Source organism: Rutilus rutilus, assembly GCF_951802725.1.
Source record: "Rutilus rutilus genome assembly, chromosome: 3".
Lineage (NCBI taxonomy): Eukaryota > Metazoa > Chordata > Actinopteri > Cypriniformes > Leuciscidae > Rutilus > Rutilus rutilus.
In genome coordinates, this window is record NC_140211.1 from 44,605,065 (window position 1) to 44,623,949 (window position 18,885).

The window sequence follows — 18,885 nt, forward strand, 5'->3', positions numbered from 1 at the left end:
TTTACTCAGACGACCAATCAGTCTCTCAGGATCATTGTGAAGCTATCAAGCCACGCCCTAGCAACCATTTAGAGCCCCTTAGCAACAAGTTCCATAGACCTCCATTGAAAGAGTTCAAAGAGATATCTCCAGACTGAATAGTCATAGAAACATGGGGGTGGTCTCATTTGACTCGGGGAAGCAAACAGCCAATCATGAATCACCTAAACACTTCCAAGCCCCTCCCTAGCAACCATTGTCGAGCACCTTAGCAACCAAAATCCAAAGAGGGATATCTTCCATTCTGAATGTCACAGAGGCATGGGAGTTGGTTTATATCATTTATACTGACAAGAAGCCTTTGGAGTTTCATGATTGGCAGCTGACAAGCCACTCCCTAGCAACCAAACAGAGTACCCTAGCAACCAAAATCCAAAGAGGGTTATCTTCCATTCTGAATGTCGCAGAGGCATGGGAGTTGGTTTATATCATTCATACTGACAAGCAGCCTTTGGAGTTTCATGATTGGCAGCTGACAAGCCACTCCCTAGCAACCAAAGAGAGTACCCTAGCAACCAAAATCCAAAGAGGGATATCTTCCATTCTGAATGTCACAGAGGCATGGGAGTTGGTTTATATCATTCATAGTGACAAGAAGCCTTTGGAATTTCATCATTGGCAGCTGCCAAGTAACTCCATAGCAACCAAAAAGAGTACCCTAGCAACCGTTTAGCAAAACGTATATCTCTGCATCAAAACATAGTATAGAGATGGGACTTGGCTCTTTTGACTAAATCATGGTAAACTATGGTAAATCATCCTAGAATCATAGTAAATCATACTAAACCATGGTAAATCATGGTATACTATAGTAAATCATAGTAAACTATGGTAAATCGTGGTAAATCATGGTAAACTATGGTAAATCATGCTAGAATCATAGTAAATCATACTTGAACATGGTAAATCATGGTATACTATAGTAAATCATGGTAAACTATGGTGAATCATGGTAAACTATGGTAAATCATGGTAAACTATGATAAATCATGGTAAACTATGATAAATCATGCTAAAATCAGTAAATCATACTTGAACATGGTATATCATGGTATACTATAGTAAATCATGGTAAACTATGGTAAATCGTGGTAAATCATGGTAAACTATGGTAAATCATGGTAAACTATGGTAAATCATGCTAGAATCAGTAAATCATACTTCAACATGGTAAATCATGGTATACTATAGTAAATCATGGTAAACTATGGTAAATCATGGTAAACTATGGTAAATCATGGTAAACTATGATAAATCATGCTAGAATCAGTAAATCATACTTGAACATGGTAAATCATGGTATACTATAGTAAATCGTGGTAAATCGTGGTAAACTATGGTAAATCATGGTAAACTATGGTAAATCGTGGTAAATCATGGTAAACTATGGTAAATCATGCTAGAATCAGTAAATCATACTTCAACATGGTAAATCATGGTATACTATAGTAAATCATGGTAAACTATGGTAAATCATGGTAAACTATGGTAAATCATGGTAAACTATGATAAATCATGCTAGAATCAGTAAATCATACTTCAACATGGTAAATCATGGTATACTATAGTAAATCGTGGTAAATCGTGGTAAACTATGGTAAATCATGGTAAACTATGGTAAATCATGCTAGAATCATAGTAAATCATACTTGAACATGGTAAATCATGGTATACTATAGTAAATCATGGTAAATCATGGTAAACTATGGTAAATCATGGTAAACTATGATAAATCATGCTAAAATCAGTAAATCATACTTGAACATGGTATATCATGGTATACTATAGTAAATCATGGTAAACTATCGTAAATCGTGGTAAATCATGGTAAACTATGGTAAATCATGGTAAACTATGGTAAATCATGCTAGAATCAGTAAATCATACTTGAACATGGTAAATCATGGTATACTATAGTAAATCATGGTAAACTATAGTAAATTGTGGTAAATCATGTTAAACTATGGTAAATCATGGTAAACTATGGTAAATCATGCTAGAATCAGTAAATCATACTTGAACATGGTAAATCATGGTATACTATAGTAAATCGTGGTAAATCATGGTAGAATCATAGTAAATCATACTTGAACATGGTAAATCATGGTATACTATAGTAAATCTGGTAAACTATGGTAAATTGTGGTAAATCATGGTAAACTATGGTAAATCATGGTAAACCATGCTAGCAACATGGTAAAACAAGCTAGCATCATGCTAGCTACATGCTAATCATGCTAACATGATGCTAGCATGATGCTAATAATGCTAGCATGATGCTAGCAACATGCTAATAATGCTAGCATGATACTAGCTACATGCTAATCATGCTAGCTTCTTGCTACAAACATGCTAGCAAACGTGCTATTCATGTTAGCATCTTGTTAAAAAATGCTAGCATCATGCTAACAACATGCTAATCATGCTAGCTACATTCACGTTAGCTTTTGCTAAAAACATGCTAGCATGATGCTAGCAACATGCTAATCATATTAGCACCATGATAGCAACATGCTAGCATTATGTTAGTCACATGCTTATAATGCTAGCATGATGATAATTTTGTTAGAATCTTGCTAAAAACTAGCTAAACGCACTTTAGCAACCGAGTGGCGAGTTTTGCCACTGCAAGCACCACTTCACATTTTCTTCAGGAAATGTACATTCTAGTTAGTGGTGCTTGCTGAAAGCAAGGCATCACTATTGTTATTGCTCATACTTATTATTATTATTATTTTTCTTCTTATTATTCCGGACAAAAGTTTGGCGCGTAACTCGTCCCGCAGCTTTTGTCACAGACACACGAATGAGGCGTCAAATCGTGCGGATCATTCGGGAATGGTGTGCTATGACTTTTATAAGTGATCGGGGGTACGGTGTTCGCCCCAGGGGCGAAAAAGCGGCCAAAAAAGTCCCATTGACTTAACATTGCGACGAACTTTGACCACACGTAGCTCTGAGCAAGGATTTCGCAGAAACGTGTGATTTGCCACATTTGAAGAGGCTGACAGGCTCTGTAAGAACATACCTCACAATGGGGTAAAAGTTGCACCCCTGGGGGGCAGGAGATGCCCAAAGTTGCCCCATTGACTTACTATAGGGAAGGAACATCCCGTGAAACACACATGCTTTTCCTACTATGGTAAATTGCATAGGGACTTTGTATTGAACGTAGCTCTGGATCACAGTGTCATAGAGACAAAGGGGAGGGCTCATTTTACTCAGATGACCAGTCAGTCTCTCTGGATCATTGTGAAGCTATCAAGCCACGCCTTAGCAACCATTTAGAGCCCCTTAGCAACAAGATCCATAGACTTACATTGAAAGAGTTCAAAGAGATATCTCCGGACTGAATTGTCATAGAAACATGGGGGTGGTCTCATTTGACTCGGGGCAGCAAACAGCCAATCATGAATCACCTCAACACTTCCAAGCCCCTCCCTAGCAACCATTGTCGAGCACCTTAGCAACCAAAATCCAAAGAGGGATATCTTCCATTCTGAATGTCACAGAGGCATGGGAGTTGGTTTATAACATTCATATCGACAAGCAGCCTTTGAGTTTCATGATTGAGAGCTGCCAAGACACTCCCTAGCAACCAAACAGAGTACCCTAGCAACCAAAATCCAAAGAGGCATATCTTCCATTCTGAATGTCGCAGAGGCATGGGAGTTGGTTTATATCATTCATAGTGACAAGAAGCCTTTGGAGTTTCATGATTGGCAGCTGACAAGCCACTCGCTAGCAACCAAATAGAGTACCCTAGCAACTGTTTAGCAAAACGTATATCTCTGCATCAGAACATCATATAGAGATGGGAGTTGGTTTATATCATTCATACTGACAAGAAGCCTTTGCAGTTTCATCATTAGCAGCTGACAAGCATCTCCATAGCAACCAAACAGAGTACCCTAGCAACCATTTTACAAGACCTACATCTCTGCATCAGAATATTGTATAGAGATGGGGGTTGGCTCATTAGTTTCAGTTGGAAAACGGTCTGTAAATATCACCATGGTAACTGTGTATTCACACCCTAGCAACCATTTAGAGCCACCTAGCAACCATATTGCAACATATAGAAGCCATATTTCAGCTCCACAACATCGTAGAGGCATGGTTGTTGGCTCGTATGCAATCATGTACAACACCCTAGCAACCGAGTGGCGAGTTTTGCCACTGCAAGCACCACTTCACATTTTCTTCAGGAAATGTACATTCTAGTGTTGTGATTACTATTCACCTAGACAAAACTTCGGCGCGTAACTCGCCCCACACCGTTTGTCACAGACCCCTAAATGAGGTGTCAAATCGACCGGTTTATTGAGGAGAGGTGTGCTATGACTTTTATAAGCGATCGGGTCTACGATGTTCGTCTGGCGGGCGAAAAATTAGCCGAAAAATGTCCCAGAGACTTAACATTGGCACAAAATTTGTAAAATCATATCTTTGGCTCAGAAGGTCATAGAGGCTTGGGGTGGGCTCTTTTGATTCGTCCTATCAAGCAGCCAATAAGTAATGACATAAAAACTTCATAGTCATGCCCTAGCAACCAGTTACAGGCCCCTAGCAACCATTGAACAACATTTACAAGCCATATCTCAGCAACAAAACATTGTAAAAACACAGAGTTGGGCATTTTTTGACCCAGACTCCCATACAGTCTTTAAATATTACCCCATAAATTGTATAAACAAACCTTAGCAACCATTTGGAGTACCCTAGCAACCGTACAAACACATGAATGGGCTATATCTCATCACCAGAACATTGTATAGACATGGGGGTGTGTTTGTTTGTTTCGGTTGGGAAACCAGTCTGTAAATATCATCATGGTAACTGTGTAGCCACACCCTAGCAACCGTTTAGAGCCACCTAGCAACCATATTGCAACATATAGAAGCCATATTTCAGCTCCACAACATCGTACAGACATGGTTGTTGGATCGTATGCAATCATGTACAACACCCTAGCAACCGAGTGGCGAGTTTTGCCACTGCAAGCACCACTTCACATTTTCTTCAGGAAATGTACATTCTAGTTATTCTTATTATTAGTGGTGCTTGCTGAAAGCAAGGCATCACTATTGTTATTGCTCATACTTATTATTCTTCTTCTTATTAGTGGTGCTTGCCAAAGGCAAAGCAACACTATTGTTATTGCTCATACTTATTATTCTTATTAGTGGTGCTTGCCAAAGGCAAAGCAACACTATTGTTATTGCTCATACTTATTATTCTTTTCTTTTTATTATTATTGCGGACAAAAGTTTGGCGCGTAACTCACCCCGCACCGTTTGTCTCAGACCCCTGAGTGAGGTGTCAAATCGACCGGCTCATTGAGGAGAGGTGTGCTATGACTTTTATAAATGATCGGGGGTGCGGTGTTCGGCCCAGGGGTGAAAAAGCGGCCCAAAAAGTCCCATTGACTTAACATTGCGACGAACTTTGAGCACTCGTAGCTCTGAGCGAGGATTTCGCAGAAACGTGTGATTTGCCACATTTGAAGAGGCTGACAGGCTCTGTAAGAACATACCTCACAATGGGGTAAAAGTTGCACCCCTGGGGGGCAGGTGCGTCCCAAAGTTGCCCCATTGACTTACTATGGGGAAGGAATGTCCCGTGAAACACACATGCTTTTCCTACTATGTTAAATTGTGCATAGGGATTTTGTATTGAACGTAGCTCTGGATCACATTGTCATAGAGACAAGGGGGCAGGCTCATTTTACTCAGACGACCAATCAGTCCCTCAAGATCAGTGTGAAGCTATCAAGCCACGCCCTAGCAACCATTTAGAGCACCTTAGCAACAAGTCCCATAGACTTCCATTGAAAGAGATCAAAGGGATATCTCAAGACTGAATTGTCATAGAAACACGGGGGTGGTCTCATTTGACTCGGGGCAGCAAACAGCCAATCATGAATCACCTCAATACTTCCTAGCCCCTCCCTAGCAACCATTTTCGAGCACCTTAGCAACCAAAATCCAAAGAGGGATATCTTCCATTCTGAATGTCACAGAGGCATGGGAGTTGGTTTATATCACTCATAGTGACAAGAAGCCTTTGCAGTTTCATCAGTGGCAGCTGCCAAGACACTCCCTCGCAACCAAACAGAGTACCCTAGCAACCAAAATCCAAAGAGGCATATCTTACATTCTGAATGTCGCAGAGGCATGGGAGTTGGTTTATATCATTCATACTGACAAGCAGCCTTTGGAGTTTCATGATTGGCAGCTGCCAAGCCACTCCATAGCAACCAAACAGAGTACCCTAGCAACTATTTAGCAAGACCTATATCTCTGTATCAGAGCATCGTATAGAGATGGGGGTTGGTTTATAAAATTCATAGTGACAAAAAGCCTTTGGAGTTTCATGATTGGCAGCTGCCAAGCCACTCCCTAGCAACCAATCAGAGTACCCTAGCAACCAAAATCCAAAGAGGGATATCTTCCAGTCTGAATGTCACACAGGCATGGGAGTTGCTTTATATCATTCATAATGACAAGCAGCCTCTGGAGTTTCATGATTGGCAGCTGCCAAGCCACTCTCTAGCAACCAAACAGAGTACCCTAGCAACCAAATTCCAAAGACGGACATCTTCCATTCTGAATATCACAGAGGCATGGGAGTTGGTTTAAATCATTCATACTGACAATCAGCCTTTGGAGTTTCATGATTGGCACCTGCCAAGTCACTCCCTGTCAACCAAACAGAGGACCCTAGCAACCGTTTATCAAGACCCATGTCTCTGCATCAGAACATCATGTAGAGATGGGGGTTGGCTCTTTTGTTTTGGTTGGGAAACAGTCTGTAAATTTCACCATGGTAACTTTGTATTCACACCCTAGCAACCCTTTACAGCCACCTAGCAACCATATTGCAACATATAGAAGCCATATTTCAGCTCCACAACATCGTACAGACATGGTTGTTGGCTCGTATGCAATCATGTACAACACCCTAGCAACCGAGTGGCGAGTTTTGCCACTGCAAGCACCACTTCACATTTTCTTCAGGAAATGTACATTCTAGTTAGTGGTGCTTGCTGAAAGCAAGGCATCACTATTGTTATTGCTCATACTTATTATTATTATTATTTTTCTTCTTATTATTCCGGACAAAAGTTTGGCGCGTAACTCGTCCCGCAGCTTTTGTCACAGACACACGAATGAGGCGTCAAATCGTGCGGATCATTCGGGAATGGTGTGCTATGACTTTTATAAGTGATCGGGGGTACGGTGTTCGCCCCAGGGGCGAAAAAGCGGCCAAAAAAGTCCCATTGACTTAACATTGCGACGAACTTTGACCACACGTAGCTCTGAGCAAGGATTTCGCAGAAACGTGTGATTTGCCACATTTGAAGAGGCTGACAGGCTCTGTAAGAACATACCTCACAATGGGGTAAAAGTTGCACCCCTGGGGGGCAGGAGATGCCCAAAGTTGCCCCATTGACTTACTATAGGGAAGGAACATCCCGTGAAACACACATGCTTTTCCTACTATGGTAAATTGCATAGGGACTTTGTATTGAACGTAGCTCTGGATCACAGTGTCATAGAGACAAAGGGGAGGGCTCATTTTACTCAGATGACCAGTCAGTCTCTCTGGATCATTGTGAAGCTATCAAGCCACGCCTTAGCAACCATTTAGAGCCCCTTAGCAACAAGATCCATAGACTTACATTGAAAGAGTTCAAAGAGATATCTCCGGACTGAATTGTCATAGAAACATGGGGGTGGTCTCATTTGACTCGGGGCAGCAAACAGCCAATCATGAATCACCTCAACACTTCCAAGCCCCTCCCTAGCAACCATTGTCGAGCACCTTAGCAACCAAAATCCAAAGAGGGATATCTTCCATTCTGAATGTCACAGAGGCATGGGAGTTGGTTTATAACATTCATATCGACAAGCAGCCTTTGAGTTTCATGATTGAGAGCTGCCAAGACACTCCCTAGCAACCAAACAGAGTACCCTAGCAACCAAAATCCAAAGAGGCATATCTTCCATTCTGAATGTCGCAGAGGCATGGGAGTTGGTTTATATCATTCATAGTGACAAGAAGCCTTTGGAGTTTCATGATTGGCAGCTGACAAGCCACTCGCTAGCAACCAAATAGAGTACCCTAGCAACTGTTTAGCAAAACGTATATCTCTGCATCAGAACATCATATAGAGATGGGAGTTGGTTTATATCATTCATACTGACAAGAAGCCTTTGCAGTTTCATCATTAGCAGCTGACAAGCATCTCCATAGCAACCAAACAGAGTACCCTAGCAACCATTTTACAAGACCTACATCTCTGCATCAGAATATTGTATAGAGATGGGGGTTGGCTCATTAGTTTCAGTTGGAAAACGGTCTGTAAATATCACCATGGTAACTGTGTATTCACACCCTAGCAACCATTTAGAGCCACCTAGCAACCATATTGCAACATATAGAAGCCATATTTCAGCTCCACAACATCGTAGAGGCATGGTTGTTGGCTCGTATGCAATCATGTACAACACCCTAGCAACCGAGTGGCGAGTTTTGCCACTGCAAGCACCACTTCACATTTTCTTCAGGAAATGTACATTCTAGTTAGTGGTGCTTGCTGAAAGCAAGGCATCACTATTGTTATTGCTCATACTTATTATTATTATTATTTTTCTTCTTATTATTCCGGACAAAAGTTTGGCGCGTAACTCGTCCCGCAGCTTTTGTCACAGACACACGAATGAGGCGTCAAATCGTGCGGATCATTCGGGAATGGTGTGCTATGACTTTTATAAGTGATCGGGGGTACGGTGTTCGCCCCAGGGGCGAAAAAGCGGCCAAAAAAGTCCCATTGACTTAACATTGCGACGAACTTTGACCACACGTAGCTCTGAGCAAGGATTTCGCAGAAACGTGTGATTTGCCACATTTGAAGAGGCTGACAGGCTCTGTAAGAACATACCTCACAATGGGGTAAAAGTTGCACCCCTGGGGGGCAGGAGATGCCCAAAGTTGCCCCATTGACTTACTATAGGGAAGGAACATCCCGTGAAACACACATGCTTTTCCTACTATGGTAAATTGCATAGGGACTTTGTATTGAACGTAGCTCTGGATCACAGTGTCATAGAGACAAAGGGGAGGGCTCATTTTACTCAGATGACCAGTCAGTCTCTCTGGATCATTGTGAAGCTATCAAGCCACGCCTTAGCAACCATTTAGAGCCCCTTAGCAACAAGATCCATAGACTTACATTGAAAGAGTTCAAAGAGATATCTCCGGACTGAATTGTCATAGAAACATGGGGGTGGTCTCATTTGACTCGGGGCAGCAAACAGCCAATCATGAATCACCTCAACACTTCCAAGCCCCTCCCTAGCAACCATTGTCGAGCACCTTAGCAACCAAAATCCAAAGAGGGATATCTTCCATTCTGAATGTCACAGAGGCATGGGAGTTGGTTTATAACATTCATATCGACAAGCAGCCTTTGAGTTTCATGATTGAGAGCTGCCAAGACACTCCCTAGCAACCAAACAGAGTACCCTAGCAACCAAAATCCAAAGAGGCATATCTTCCATTCTGAATGTCGCAGAGGCATGGGAGTTGGTTTATATCATTCATAGTGACAAGAAGCCTTTGGAGTTTCATGATTGGCAGCTGACAAGCCACTCGCTAGCAACCAAATAGAGTACCCTAGCAACTGTTTAGCAAAACGTATATCTCTGCATCAGAACATCATATAGAGATGGGAGTTGGTTTATATCATTCATACTGACAAGAAGCCTTTGCAGTTTCATCATTAGCAGCTGACAAGCATCTCCATAGCAACCAAACAGAGTACCCTAGCAACCATTTTACAAGACCTACATCTCTGCATCAGAATATTGTATAGAGATGGGGGTTGGCTCATTAGTTTCAGTTGGAAAACGGTCTGTAAATATCACCATGGTAACTGTGTATTCACACCCTAGCAACCATTTAGAGCCACCTAGCAACCATATTGCAACATATAGAAGCCATATTTCAGCTCCACAACATCGTAGAGGCATGGTTGTTGGCTCGTATGCAATCATGTACAACACCCTAGCAACCGAGTGGCGAGTTTTGCCACTGCAAGCACCACTTCACATTTTCTTCAGGAAATGTACATTCTAGTTCTTATTATTATTATTATTCTGGACAAAGTTTGGCGCGTAACTCGCCCCGCACCGTTGGTCTCAGCCCCATGAATGAGGTGTCAAATCGACCGGCTCATTAAGGAGAGGTGTGCTATGACTTTTATAAGCGATCGGGGGTGCGGTGTTCGCCAGGGGCGAAAAAGTGTCCAAAAAAGTCCCATTGACTTAACATTGCGACGAACTTTGACCACACGTAGCTCTGAGCGAGGATTTCGCAGAAATGTGTGATTTGCCACATTTGAAGAGGCTGACAGGCTCTGTAAGAACATACCTCACAATGGGGTAAAAGTTGCACCCCTGGGGGGCAGGAGATGCCCAAAGTTGCCCCATTGACTTACTATGGGGAAGGAACGTCCCGTGAAACACACATGCTTTTCCTACTATGGTAAATTGCATAGGGACATTGTATTGAACGTAGCTCTGGATCACAGTGTCATAGAGACAAGGGGGAGGGCTCATTTTACTCAGACGACCAATCAGTCTCTCAGGATCATTGTGAAGCTATCAAGCCACGCCCTAGCAACCATTTAGAGCCCCTTAGCAACAAGTTCCATAGACTTCCATTGAAAGAGTTCAAAGAGATATCTCCAGACTGAATTGTCATAGAAACATGGGGGTGGTCTCATTTGACTCGGGGCAGTAAACAGCCAATCATGAATCACCTCAACACTTCCAAGCCCCTCCCTAGCAACCATTGTCGAGCACCTTAGCAACCAAAATCCAAAGAGGGATATCTTCCATTCTGAATGTCACAGAGGCATGGGAGTTGGTTTATATCATTCATACTGACAAGAAGCCTTTGGAATTTCATCATTGGCAGCTGCCAAGTAACTCCATAGCAACCAAACAGAGTACCCTAGCAACCAAAATCCAAAGAGGCATATCTTCCATTCTGAATGTTACAGAGACATGGGAGTTGGTTTATATCATTCATAGTGACAAGAAGCCTTTGCAGTTTCATCATTGGCATCTGCCAAGCCACTCCATAGCAACCAAACAGAGTACCCTAGCAACCAAAATCCAAATAGGGATATCTGCCATTCTGAATGTCACAGAGAAATGAGAGTTGGTTTATATCATTCATAGTGACAAGAAGCCTTTGCAGTTTCATCATTGGCAACTGACAAGCCACTCCATAGCAACCAAACAGAGTACCCTAGCAACCAAAATCCAAAGAGGGATATCTTCCATTCTGAATGTCGCAGAGGCATGGGAGTTGGTTTAAATCATTCATACTGGCAAGCAGCCTTTGGAGTTTCATGACTGGCAGCTGACAAGCCACTCCCTAGCAACCAAACAGAGTACCCTAGCAACCAAAATCCAAAGAGGGATATCTTCCATTCTGAATGTCACAGAGGCATGGGAGTTGGTTTATAACATTCATACTGACAAGAAGCCTTTGGAGTTTCATCATTGGCAGCTGCAAAGCAACTCCATAGCAACCAAACAGATTACCCTAGCAACCAAAATCCAAAGAGGGATATCTTCCATTCTGAATGTCACACAGGTATGGGAGTTGGTTTATATCATTCATACTGACAAGCAGCCTTTGGAGTCTCATGATTCGCAGCTGCCAAGCCACTCCATAGCAACCAAATAGAGTACCCTAGTAACCAAAATCCAAAGAGGGATATCTTCCATTCTGAATGTCGCAGAGGCATGGGAGTTGGTTTATATCATTCATATTGACAAGCAGCCTTTGAGTTTCATGATTGACAGCTGCCAAGACACTCCCTAGCAACCAAACAGAGTACCCTAGCAACCAAAATACAAAGAGGGATATCTTCCATTCTGAAAGTCACAGAGGCATGAGAGTTGGTTTATATCATTCATAGTGACAAGAAGCCTTTGGAATTGCATCATTGGCAGCTGCCAAGTAACTCCATAGCAACCAAACAGAGTACCCTAGCAACCAATATCCAAAGTGGCATATCTTCCATTCTGAATGTCACAGAGGCATGGGAGTTGGATTATATAATTCATACTGACAAGAAGCCTTTGGAATTTCATCATTGACAGCTGACAAGCCACTCCCTAGCAACCAAACAGAGTACCCTAGCAACCAAAATCCAAAGAGGCATATCTTCCATTCTGAATGTCACAGAGGCATGGGAGTTGGTTTATATCATTCATACTGACAAGAAGCCTTTGGAGTTTCATGATTGGCAGCTGACAAGCCACTCGCTAGCAACCAAATAGAGTACCCTAGCAACCGTTTAGCAAAACGTATATCTCTGCATCAGAACATCGTATAGAGATGGGAGTTGGTTTATATCATTCATACTGACAAGAAGCCTTTGCAGTTTCATCATTAGCAGCTGCCAAGCCACTCCCTAGCAACCAAACAGAGTACCCTAGCAACCAAAATCCAAAGAGGGATATCTTCCATTCTGAATTGCACAGAGGCATGGGAGTTGGTTTATATCATTCATAGTGACAAGAAGCCTTTGCAGTTTCATCATTGGCATCTGCCAAGCCACTCCATAGCAACCAAACAGAGTACCCTAGCAACCAAAATCCAAAGAGGGATATCTGCCATTCTGAATGTCACAGAGAAATGAGAGTTGGTTTATATCATTCATACTGACACGAAGCCTTTGCAGTTTCATCATTGGCAGCAGCCAAGCCACTCCCTAGCAACCAAACAGAGTACCCTAGCAACCGTTTAGCAAGACCTATATCTCTGCATCAGAACATCGTATAGAGATGGGAGTTGGTTTATATCATTCATACTGACAAGAAGCCTTTGCAGTTTCATCATTAGCAGCTGCCAAGCAACTCCCTAGCAACCAAACAGAGTACCCTAGCAACCAAAATCCAAAGAGGGATATCTTCCAGTCTGAATGTCACAGAGGCATGGGGGTTGGTTTATATCATTCATAGTGACAAGAAGCCTTTGCAGTTTCACCATTGGCAGCTGACAAGCAACTCCATAGCAACCAAACAGAGTACCCTAGCAACCGTTTATCAAGACCCATGTCTCTGCATCAGAACATCGTATAGAGATGGGGGTTGGCTCTTTTGTTTCGGTTGGGAAACAGTCTGTAAATATCACCATGGTAACTGTGTATTCACACCCTAGCAACAATTTAGAACCACCTAGCAACCATATTGCAACATATAGAAGCCATATTTCAGCTCCACAACATCGTACAGACATGGTTGTTGGCTCGAATGCAATCATGTACAACACCCTAGCAACCGAGTGGAGAGTTTTGCCACTGCAAGCACCACTTCACATTTTCTTCAGGAAATGTACATTCTAGTGTTGTGATTACTATTCACCTAGACAAAACTTTGGCGCGTAACTCGCCCCACACCGTTTGTCACAGACCCCTGAATGAGGTGTCAAATCGACCGGTTTATTGAGGAGAGGTGTGCTATGACTTTTATAAGCGATCGGGTGTAGGATGTTCGTCTGGCGGGCGAAAAATTAGCCGAAAAATGTCCCATAGACTTAACATTGGCACAAAATGTGTAAAATCATATCTTTGGCTCAGAAGGTCATAGAGCCTTGGGGTTGGGCTCTTTTGATTCGTCCTATCAAGCAGCCAATAAGTAGTGAAATAACAACTTCATAGCCACGCCCTAGCAACCAGTTACAGGCCCCTAGCAACCATTGAACAACATTTACAAGCCATATCTCAGCAACAAAACATTGTAAAAACACAGATTTGGGCATTTTTTGACCCAGACTTGCAAATACTCTTTATATATTACCCCATAAACTGTATAAACAAACCTTAGCAACCATTTGGAGTACCCTAGCAACCGTACAAACACATGAATGAGCTATATCTCAGCACCAGAACATCGTATAGACATGGGGGTGTGCTTGTTTGTTTCGGTTGGGAAACCAATCTGTAAATATCATCATGGTAACTGTGTAACCACACCTTAGCAACCATTTAAAGCTACCTAGCAACCACATTGCAACATATAGAAGCCATGTTTCAGCTCCACATGGTTGATGGCTTGTATGCAATCATGTACAACACCCTAGCAACCGGGTGGTGAATTTTGCCACTGCAAGCACCACTTCACATTTTCTTCAGGAAATGTACATTCTAGTGTTGTGATTACTATTCACCTAGACAAAACTTCGACGCGTAACTTGCCCCACACCGTTTGTCACAGACCCCTGAATGAGGTGTCAAATTGACCGGTTTATTGAGGACAGGTGTGCTTTGACTTTTATAAGCGATCGGGTGTAAGATGTTCGTCTGGCGGGTGAAAAATTAGCCGAAAAATGTCCCATAGACTTAACATTGGCACAAAATTTGTAAAATCATATCTTTGGCTCAGAAGGTCATAGAGGCTTGGGGTTGGGCTCTTTTGATTCGTCCTATCAAGCAGCCAATAAGGAGTGACATAACAACTTAATAGTCACGCCCTAGCAACCAGTTACAGGCCCCTAGCAACCATTGAACAAAATTTACAAGCCATATCTCAGCAACAAAACATTGTAAAAACACAGAGTTGGGCATTTTTGACACAGACTTGTAAATACTCTTTAAAAATTACCCCATAAACTGTATAAACAAACCTTAGCAACCATTTGGAGTACCCTAGCAACCGTACAAACACATGGATGGGCTATATCTCAGCACCAGAACATCGTATAGACATGGGAGTGTGTTTGTTTGTTTTGGTTGGGACACCAGTCTGTAAATATCCTCATGGTAACTGTGTAACCACACCTTAGCAACCATTTAAAGCTACCTAGCAACCATATTGCAACATATAGAAGCCATATTTCAGCTCCACAACATCGTACAGACATGGTTGATGGCTTGTATGCAATCATGTACAACACCCTAGCAACCGGGTGGTGAATTTTGCCACTGCAAGCACCACTTCACATTTTCTTCAGGAAATGTACATTCTAGTTAGTGGTGCTTTTTTAAAAGCATCACTATTGTTATTGCTCATACTTATTATTCTTCTTCTTCTTCTTATTATTATTCTGGACAAAAGTTTGGCGCGTAACTCGCCCCGCACCGTTTGTCACAGACCCCTGAGTGAGGTGTCAAATCGACCGGCTCATTGAGGAGAGGTGTGCTATGACTTTTCTAAGCGATCGGGTGTACGATGTTCGCACAGCGGACGAAAAAGCGGCCAAAAAAATCCCATTGACTTTACATGGGGAGTTCTAAAAACATTTGAATCCCAACCGACGTTTTCACACACACAGACTCCAAAGGGCCTGTCACCCCTGCATCTCTCCCTCTCTCTCTCCCTCAGAGGATTTATATTATCAAGCAGCCAATAAGTAATGGCCTAAAATCTTCATAGCCACACCCTAGCAACCAGTTTTAGCACCCTAGCAACCACTAAGAGCTCCCTAGCAACCACCCTAAACCAAAAAAAAACATTTTTTTACATTTTTTGTATTTTTTAAAGCAATTTTACTCTTGTGGCCTTGCGATATCGCTCCATGCATGTGCCTATTCGGCCATAGGCACGAGGCCGCAGGCCGAGTGCCGTACTGAAGGCACTTGTTATTAAAGATTTTAAGAACTCTATAAAAACTCCATAGTAACCATATTTGACAACTACCAACCACCTAGTAACACCATAGCAACTAACAAAAATACCTTAGCAACCACCCTGAACACCCTAGCAACGTCTAGAAATGCTCTAGTAACCACCAAAAAACTCTAGCAACCACCCAGAACACCCTAGCAACTGCCTAGCAACCACCCAGAACATTCAGCATCTTGCTAAAAACATGCTATCAACATGCTAATCATGCTAGCATAATTCTATCAACATGCTAATCATGCTAGCATAATTCTAGCAACATGCTAATCATGCTAGCATTATGCTAGCAACATGCTAATCAAGCTAGCATAATGCTAGCAACATGCTAATCATGCTAGCATTATGCTAGCAACATGCTAATCAAGCTAGCAACATGCTAATCATGCTAGCATTATGCTAGTAACATGCTAATCAAGCTAGAATAATGCTAGCAACATGCTAATCATGTTAACATCTTGCTAAAAACATGCTAGCAACATGCTAATCATGCTAGCATTATGCTAGCAACATGCTAATCGTGCTAGCATTATGCTAGCAACATGCTAATCGTGCTAGCATTGTGCTAATCATGCTAGCATTATGCTAGCAACATGCTAATCAAGCTAGCATCATGCTAGCAACATGCTAATCATGCTAGCATTATGTTAGCAACATGCTAATCATGTTAGCATCTAGCTAAAAACATGCTAGCAAAATGCTAATCATGCTAGCATCTTGTTAAAAGCATGCTAATCATGCTAGCATCATCCAACCAACATGCTAATCATGCTAGCATCATGCTAATCCTGCTAGCATCATTCTAACAACAAGTTAATCATAATAAATCATGTTGGAATGTGGTAAATCGTAGTAAATCATCTTAGAAACATGGTAAATCATGGTAAATGATGCTAAAATGTGGTATATCATGGTATCACAACATGTCAATTGTGTTAGCATCTGCCCAGTGGCGAATTTTGCCACTGCAAGCACCACTTCACATTTTCTTCAGGAAATGTACATTCTAGTGTTGTGATTACTATTCACCTAGACAAAACTTCGGCGCGTAACTTGCCCCACACCGTTTGTCAAAGACCCCTGAATGAGGTGTCAAATTGACCGGTTTATTGAGGAGAGGTGTGCTATGACTTTTATAAGCGATCAGGTTTATGATGTCCGTCTGGCGGGCGAAAAATTAGCCGAAAAATGTCCCATAGACTTAACATTGGCACAAAATTTGTAAAATCATATCTTTGGCTCAGAAGGTCATAGAGGCTTGGGGTTGGGCTCTTTTGATTCGTCCTATCAAGCAGCCAATAAGTAGTGACATAACAACTTCATAGTCATGCCCTAGCAACCAGTTACAGGCCCCTAGCAACCATTGAACAACATTTACAAGCCATATCTCAGCAACAAAACATTGTAAAAACACAGAGTTGGGCATTTTTTGACCCAGACTCGCAAACACTCTTTAAACATTACCCCATAAACTGTATAAACAAACCTTAGCAACCATTTGGAGTACCCTAGCAACCGTACAAACACATTAAAGGGCAATATCTCATCACCAGAACATTGTATAGACAAGGGGGTGTGTTTGTTTGTTTAGGTTGGGAAACCAGTCTGTAAATATCATCATGGTAACAGTGTAACCACACCTTAGCAACCGTTTAAAGCTACCTAGCAACCATATTGCAACATATAGAAGCCATATTTCAGCTCCACAACAGCGTACAGACATGGTTGTTGGCTCGTATGCGATCATGTACAACACCCTAGCAACCGAGTGCCGAATTTTGCCACTGCAAGCACCACTTCACATTTTCTTCAGGAAATGTACATTCTAGTTCTTATTATTATTATTCTGGACAAAGTTTGGCGCGTAACTCGTCCCGCAGCTTTTGACACAGACACACGAATGAGGCGTCAAATCGTGCGGATTATTCGGGAATGGTGTGCTATGACTTTTATAAGTGATCGGGGGTACGGTGTTCGCCCCAGGGGCGAAAAAGCGGCCAAAAAAGTCCCATTGACTTAACATTGCGACGAACTTTGACCACACGTAGCTCTGAGCAAGGATTTCGCAGAAACGTGTGATTTGCCACATTTGAAGAGGCTGATAGGCTCTGTAAGAACATACCTCACAATGGGGTAAAAGTTGCACCCCTGGGGGGCAGGAGATGCCCAAAGTTGCCCCATTGACTTACTATGGGGAAGGAACGTCCCGTGAAACACACATGCTTTTCCTACTATGGTAAATTGCATAGGGACTTTGTATTGAACGTAGCTCTGGATCACAGTGTCATAGAGACAAGGGGGAGGGCTTATTTTACTCAGATGACCAATCAGTCACTCTGGATCATTGTGAAGCTATCAAGCCACGCCCTAGCAACCATTTAGAGCCCCTTAGCAACAAGTTCCATAGACTTCCATTGAAAGAGTTCAAAGAGATATCTCCGGACTGAATTGTCATAGAAACATGGGGGTGGTCTCATTTGACTCAGGGCAGCAAACAGCCAATCATGAATCACCTCAACACTTCCAAGCCCCTCCCTAGCAACAATTGTCGAGCACCTTAGCAACCAAAATCCAAAGAGGGATATCTTCCATTCTGAATGTCACAGAGGCATGGGAGTTGGTTTATATCATTCATATTGACAAGCAGCCTTTGAGTTTCATGATTGACAGCTGCCAAGACACTCCCTAGCAACCAAACAGAGTACCCTAGCAACCAAATTCCAAAGAGGCATATCTTCCATTCTGAATGTCGCAGAGGCATGGGAGTTGGTTTATATCATTCATAGTGACAAGAAGCCTTTGGAGTTTCATGATTGGCAGCTGCCAAGTAACTCCATAGCAACCAAACAGAGTACCCTAGCAACCAAAATCCAAAGAGGCATATCTTCCATTCTGAATGTCACAGAGGCATGGGAGTTGGATTATATAATTCATACTGACAAGAAGCCTTTGGAATTTCATCATTGACAGCTGACAAGCCACTCCCTAGCAACCAAACAGAGTACCCTAGCAACCAAATTCCAAAGAGGCATATCTTCCATTCTGAATGTCGCAGAGGCATGGGAGTTGGTTTATATCATTCATAGTGACAAGAAGCCTTTGGAGTTTCATGATTGGCAGCTGACAAGCCACTCGCTAG